This window comes from Capsicum annuum, chromosome 4 (assembly GCF_002878395.1).
Source record: "Capsicum annuum cultivar UCD-10X-F1 chromosome 4, UCD10Xv1.1, whole genome shotgun sequence".
Classification (NCBI taxonomy): Eukaryota; Viridiplantae; Streptophyta; class Magnoliopsida; order Solanales; family Solanaceae; genus Capsicum; species Capsicum annuum.
Genome location: NC_061114.1, coordinates 56,595,703 through 56,603,310, shown reverse-complemented (window position 1 = coordinate 56,603,310; position 7,608 = coordinate 56,595,703).

Below are 7,608 nucleotides of genomic sequence, written 5' to 3'. Positions count from 1 at the left end.
TGCTTCTCAATGTAGACATTTATTCTGAGTAATTGATTGTTACTATCATTGCTCTTTCTTATACTCATTTGATCTAGTGTTCAATTATTTTGTACTCTCATATGATGATATTTAGTCACTTTTCATTGCTTGAATGATGTTAATTTATTTTATTTTATTTATCTCTTTTTTAGTCTTGTCTTACTTTCTACTAGACTCAATTGGTCGATACATAACTGCTAATTTAGTCTGGTATAGATGCATACATTTATATATAATATATGCGCGATATCTTTATAGGTCTAGCATCAATCATCTAATTCTATTGACAAGTAAGATGGGAATAAAATGGAGAGAAATAAAATAAACTAAAATAAAATAAATAAACATCATTCAAGCAATTAAAAGTGACTAAATATCATCATATGAGAGTACAAAATAATTAAACACTCGATCAAATGAGTATAAGGAAGAGTAATGGTAGTAACAACCAATAACTCAGAACAAACGTCTACATTGAGAAGGACTACTTGTTCTCAAACACTACTTGTCCCATGAACACCCACAAGTCACAACCATCACTCTTCTTTATGCTCATTAGACATGTCTAATATCATTTGATGATATCTAGTTGTTTTACATTGCTTGAATGATGCTTATTTATTTTATTTTATTTCTTTCTTTCCTTTTAGTCTCATCTCACAGATTTACGGCTATAGCATGTCTTAAATATCACTTGATCGTGTTCAAAAGTGATTTGATATCACAATTGATGTATCTAAATTATTTTACAATGTTTGAAAGAAGTTAATTATCTTACTTTAATTTAATTTTTCTTTTTTTATCATTATTTTAACTTGTCCATATATTCAGATAGTTGATCATAAACCTATGAGTTGGTGAATAATTGACTTCTCAAAAAGTTGATAATCTATCTATCATGTGTAGAAATCAACAACGGTGTCATTATATAATAAATTATTTGCATAGTCTAATATTTCTTCAATCTTTTCTTACTTAAAATTACATAAACATTCTTGTCCTTGAATATTTGTCCTACATAAAGATCGGTGTCATCCAGAAAGAGTGGCTTCCATATGGTCCGGAATGCCCCTCCTCATCTTGTTCATACGCCTCTTCTTTAAATTCTTTAGAATTATCCCATTCATGACCACTTATGCACTCATATTTTATTGACCTATCATCCACTGTCCCTAATGAACGTTGAATAGATTTTCTCCCTCTCATTCATCAAGTAACTAATAACCACATCTCTTGGATCACAACTAAATTCACCATTCTCCATTACGCATTTAGTCAAATTGGCATATGAACCATTGTGACGAAGGGCAATGGACATTGTCTTTTTAGACGTGGTTTTCCAAACTCAATATTTAGAAGTCTCCCCTCATTCACCATAAAATACATCACCAACAACCACGTATTCTATAATAGACATGATATATCTTGATGATAGTATTTAATAGACCAAAATAGTAGTTTATGAGCCAAGACTTAATAGATAGTAATCGTCTTCTTCTTAGCTGCTTCCCGTACAGTACCTGATCTCACATTTTTCGATGACCACCAGAATAATCCAATGGATTACAGCATAGAAACAACCTAAAAAGTGTTAGAATATTGCTATTGAGCCTAGAATCAATTTCAAAATGTGGGGCTGATTTTCAAGCTTTTTGTATGAAAAAAGATGAAAATGTGGGGCTAAAAATATGAGAAAATGGCTTTGAACAATGGAGGTAATGTCACTGCCAGAAAAATCGATGCAAAATGACCAAAAAATGATTGGAAAACTATGGGAAAATCGACAAAATAGTGGTTGGTAGTGGATCTTGGTTGAGAAGCTTGAGTTTTTTTTTAATTAAATATCCAATATTTATATTTTTGGACATGGACTAAAGTGTAGTTTTTAAAAAATAGGGTCTGAAATGGAAGTGGAACTAAAGTGCATATTTTTAAACTTGAGTGCAAGGATTAGCATTTTTTTATGGACCCATTAAGGTGTCTATTTTCCCAATTTTTCAATACTTGTCTAAATGTCAAAATAAGTTCTCAATATGTCCTTTTAACAAACCCACCCAAAGGTTTGGGTATTCTAGGATTTGATCTTACCCTATTTTTTTTTAAATATGTATTGAAGATCTGATTTTATCCTCTTTTTTTTTCATTAAAATAATATATATATATATATATATAATAAAAAAAATATTAACTTAATAATTGTATGCTAATAAACTATTTAAAAAATTATAAGACTAGTAAAAACTATGTTAGACTAACACAACCATAAAATTAACTAGCTTATTTATTAAAACCTAAATTAAAAGAAACTATATATTTTTGAAAGTTTTCTTTTCTTTTAAAAAAAACACAACTTATCTAAAATGTGACTCTATTTTTTTGTACTTCTCAAATATTATAAAAACAAGCTTAGTAAAAATAAGATAAAATCAAAATATCTAATTTAGACCTAAAAATATATTTAAATACTAAATTTGGTCAAAAATTAGGTATATACAGAATTCCCCTCTTTACTGGAAAACATGAAGAGTTTTCAAGCAAAAGAGTGAACACGACTGATTTTTGACCAAATAATTCATTCAAAAATAGAAAAATAAATAATAGAAAAGAGGTATGATCGAGCTCAGGCTTTGAGCAGCCTATATATCTCGTGTTCTGACAGAATCAGATCACGTGTAGTTTAAGTGAGTGTAGGAATGAAAGGATGAGTTAGAGAGTCGAGTAAGGTCCTGTCAAGTTTTCGGTCGGTGGCTCCTTGTATTACATCAAAGAAAAAAATAATACTAGAAAGGAAAATACAAGATCCTATCTATTCTACTTGTCTTGATTTTGCTGCTTTAGATCTTTGTTTTGGACCTTCAGTTATCAAGTCACTTTCTTCTGGTGGGTACCTCAATCTCAAAATTCAATCTTGAAGTTAGGATTTGAGACTTGAACTTGAAACTTGGATTGAGTCGTTGGCGCTCCTCCAAAGGACAGTTCATAGAATATTCTTAGATGCTAGTTCTCTCAATCAGAAGCTATAAAGATGACTTTTGAGATGTTGGGCCACTACATATACAAAGATAACTCTAACTATCTTAGAGATTGAACATTCTTCACTACTATAACTAGAGATAGGACTTCATTCTTGGAACTCAAGTCTGTTCTTTGGAGAAACACCTACAAGCTATCAGATAAAATGAAACAAAGATGAAAAAAAACTTTTACCCTAGTTTGCACTAGAAAAATTTTATAAGTTATTAGAAAATCTATAAACTAATTGCTTAAATAAAAAAATATGAAAATGCTAGAAATATAAGCTAGGTACGAAAATAAAATAAGATTCATGTTCTCGATAATGCAACAAAAGGATGTTATTCCTTATGAATGCATGAAAAAGATTAAAATGCTAGAAATCTAAGTTAGGTATGAAAATAAAATATGAATGTTATACCTTGTGAATGCATGAAAAAGAATTATAATCCTTGCTTCTTAAATGCAATTAGTGGATGTTGTTTCCTATAAAGGCTTGAAAAAGAAAAATAGGAATTGTATTTCTTAAAATACAACAGGGAATAGCATACCTTGTGAAGACATAAATAAGAAAATAAATAAAATTTTACTATCTAAAATGGCAACTAGGGAATGTCGCATCCTATGAAGACTTGAGCTAGAAAATTAGGGTATTTTATTCTCTAAAATGAAAACTAGGGATATCGTACCCTATGAAAATCTAAATAAGTAAACATGGGATATTTTATTTTATAAAATGGGAACTAGGAAACATCGTACCCTATGAAGACTTAAAAAAGAAAATGTAGGATATTTTATTTTCTAAAATAGCAACTAGATAATGTCGTACTCTATGAAGAGTTAAAGAAGAAAATAGGGGGGTTATCTTCCCTAAAATGACAACTAGGGGATGTCGTATCCTATGAGGACTTAAAGAAGAAAAGAAACAGGGGTTTTATCCTTGAAATGATGACTAGGGGATATCATACCCTATGAAGGTTTAAAAAAATTAGGATATTTTCTTCCCCAAAATAGAAACTAGGGAATGCCGTACCCTATGAAGACTTAAATAAGAAAAATAGAATAATTTTGTTTCCTAAAATGATAACTAGAAAATATCGTACCCTATGAAGACTTAAAGATAGGAGAATTTGTGTTCAAAATTGATAACTAGGAAATGTCGTACCCTATGATGAATTAAATATAAGATAATTTATTTCCTAAAATTACAACTAGAAAATGTCGTACCCTATGAAGACTTAAAGATAGGCGAGTTTGTTTCCTAAAATGACAACTAGGGGATGTTGTACCCTATGAAGACTTAAAAGATGAAAATACGAGAGTTTGTTTCCTAAAATGGCAACTAGAATATATCGTACCATACGAAGACACAAAGATAGGAAAGTTTGTTTCCTAAAATTACAACTAGGAAATGTCACACCCTATGAAGACATAAGATAGGAGGGTTTGTTTCCTAAAATAGAAACTAGGGAATGTCGCATCCTATGAAGACATAAATATAGGAGGGTTTGTTTCCTAATATGACAATTTGAGATTGTCATCCCCTATGAAGAAATAAAGAAGAAAATATATAGTTTTGTTCCCTAAAATGGCAACTAGGAGATGTCGTACCCTATGAAGTCTTAAATAAGAAAATAGGAGATTTTATTTTCTAAGCGTGAACTAGGAGATGTTGTACCCTATGAAGACTTAAAATAAGAAAATAGGAGAGTTTATTTCCTATAATGGCAACTAGGGAATGTCATTCCCTATGAAGACTTAAAGAAGAAAAATAAGATATTTCTGACCTAATACAAGATGCAACTAAGGAGTGTTGTACCCTATGAAGATTTAAAAAGAAAGATGATAATTTTTTATAGAAACTGACAACTAGGGGATGTTGTATCCTATGAGGACTTCAGGAAGAAACAAAATAGGATTTTGTTTCGAAAAATGACAACTAGCGGATGTTATACTTTATGAATAGAAGTTATTCCCTCCATCCTATTTTATGTTTCATCATTTTCTTTTTTGTTCGTCCCTAAAAGAATGTTATTTTTCCTTATTTGGTAACTATCTAGAGACACAATTTCACTTTTATCCTTATTGATCCCACTTATAAGGTCCCACTTAACTAAAAATAGTAGTAATACATTTTTGAATAATGGATAGTTTGGTAAAAATCATCAAGTCTTTTCTTATTTTTTAAACTTTGTGCCCGGTCAAACTACGACACATAAAATGGAACAGAGGGAGTATAAACTTTTTTTTGAAAAAAATTTCCCCAATTTTGAATGTGAGGAACTTTGAAATTCCTTTTGACTATTTTTTTTAAAATGCCCTGTATTATACCTTTCAGATATATAAAAACTTTTATTCAGCAAGACCAATCTCTATTGTAGGACTACCTACGTATCTTGTAGAGCAAGAATCAGGTCTGATGTAGTTCACAAAAACATAATTCTTTTTTTATTTGCTCTTTCTTTCACTGAAAAATGAGGTGCTTTGTAAAGGACATCAAAAAAAAGAAAATAAAGTTGTTTTTATTTTACTTCAATTGGTACTAATAATTAGTATTATATGATCACCTCTAATTATGTTTGGACAAAAATTGAGGTCAACTTAGAAGTAATCCCTATAGTTTCAAATGATATCTAAAATATACTTAAGTTTCGATAATGTTTGTTTATATTTCCTCAATCAAGGGTATAAAATTATACTTATCCTCGTGTTTAAAGTGACCTTACCACAAATAAAATCCTAATCCACTCACAATAGAAGTATTTTAATATCAGGACACCCTAAAAGCCACTCATACTTAGAAAGATATTTAATGCATGCATTGAGATACCACAAGTTTGGCTGGCATGTAAGCATCCATTAATATGAAAACATTAAAAATGGAATCAAGTAGGACTTATCATTAGCTTATAGTATAGGTTTAGGGATGGGTAGTTTATACATTTGAGATAAAACAACTATTCCCTCCTTATACATTGCCTTTGCTCTCAATATTTTGTGTTTTTGCAAATGATCTTCATTTGATCTGCTGCTTCCTCTCATCATTTTTTGTCTTTTTTCTTTTTCTTCAAATTTAATTTTTGGACTATCTTTTTCTTCTTTTGGAGTTTTTTAAACACCTTGTTGGAAGTTTTTCTTTCTTTTTTTGGGTAGACATATCATTTTTTCTATAGCTTTGTTTGAACATTTGCAACTCCAACTTTATCTTTGTCACTTGACTTATATCTTTAGTAGTGCACTCAAGGAGATGGGTCCATAATAGGAATTGTAAATTTATGTACTTATAATTATATAGGCGAAACACCATGGGTTTTCGCCCTTGGAAATTTCCTGATCTTTGAGCTCACTGGTCTTGTAATGACCCATTATACGAGTCGTATGGTATGAGTATGGGTCAGATATCCCAACTTATGAGATTTACAGTGATTGGTGGTTGGGTTTCTGTGGTGGGTATGATTTGGTGGTACAGGTCGAATGGTCTGGTGATGGATCATTAGGTTGATTCTACACTTAATATGAAAATTAGTAACGAGACTTGTTTCTAAGTAAGAGTGGCTTACTAAGAGCCATGCGATTAGGATACGAGTGGTATATTCTAATTGTATATTGTTTAATATCAACCCCTTTGTTTTCTGTCTTGGGTACAATTGGACGATATGAGTCATATAGTTTGTTCATGAGTTGAAGCAATAAAGTTGTATGGTAGACAGTGTGTAGGTATCCAACCTTCTATTCTGGTTATGATTTGATGGTGCCAGTCATATATTATGGTGATGAGTTGGGGGGTCAACTCTCACCCACCTGCGGTGATTTTAAAGTTTTTAGTTAGGGTATTCTGGATATTTTCCCTCTTAAATCCTTTGCTCCTATGACATAAAACACCTTTTAGGACTTTATTAACCTATTATTCTAAATTAAACACTCTTAAAAATCTCTTTAAATCTTTCTCAAACTCTTGGTTTAAGAAAAGGCTAGGGTTTCTACAAGTCAATCAATTAGGGGCTTTCAATGGTGAATCTCTCCATCTTCATTGGCGTCTAAGGCATGTTAATCTTTTCTCATTGTTAGTTCAACTAAAATCATGTTTTAATGAATGTTTTTTATGGTATTATTTTGGTTTTGAAAGAGATATTGGGGTTTTTATTGTTTAGGGTTCGATAATATTTTCTCATGTTTTACTTATGGTTTTTCATGTTATAATTATGATTTTAACATGTGGTTGTTAGTAATGGTCAAATGATACTTGGTTTTGGTTTTGAAAACTATATGCCCTCAATATGTTTGTTAAAATGCCAATGAGAATGAATTTGTCACGTAGTTTGACTATTCTTAAAACCTTTGCATTGTATAATATGGTAATGGAACTTAAATTGGTTTGATTGGTTTTAAATGGATTGTAAAGGCCTTGGTGGCCATTGTACTAGTTTAATTTGAAACTTTGGATTCAAATTGGTTTAATGGCTTTGGTATGCCATAAATAGATAGACTTGTAATCTCTAATTATGGTATGATGATACCAATGGTTAATGCCTAATTAAAAAACTTGTTGGTAATGGTTAGTTATGTGTGTATGGT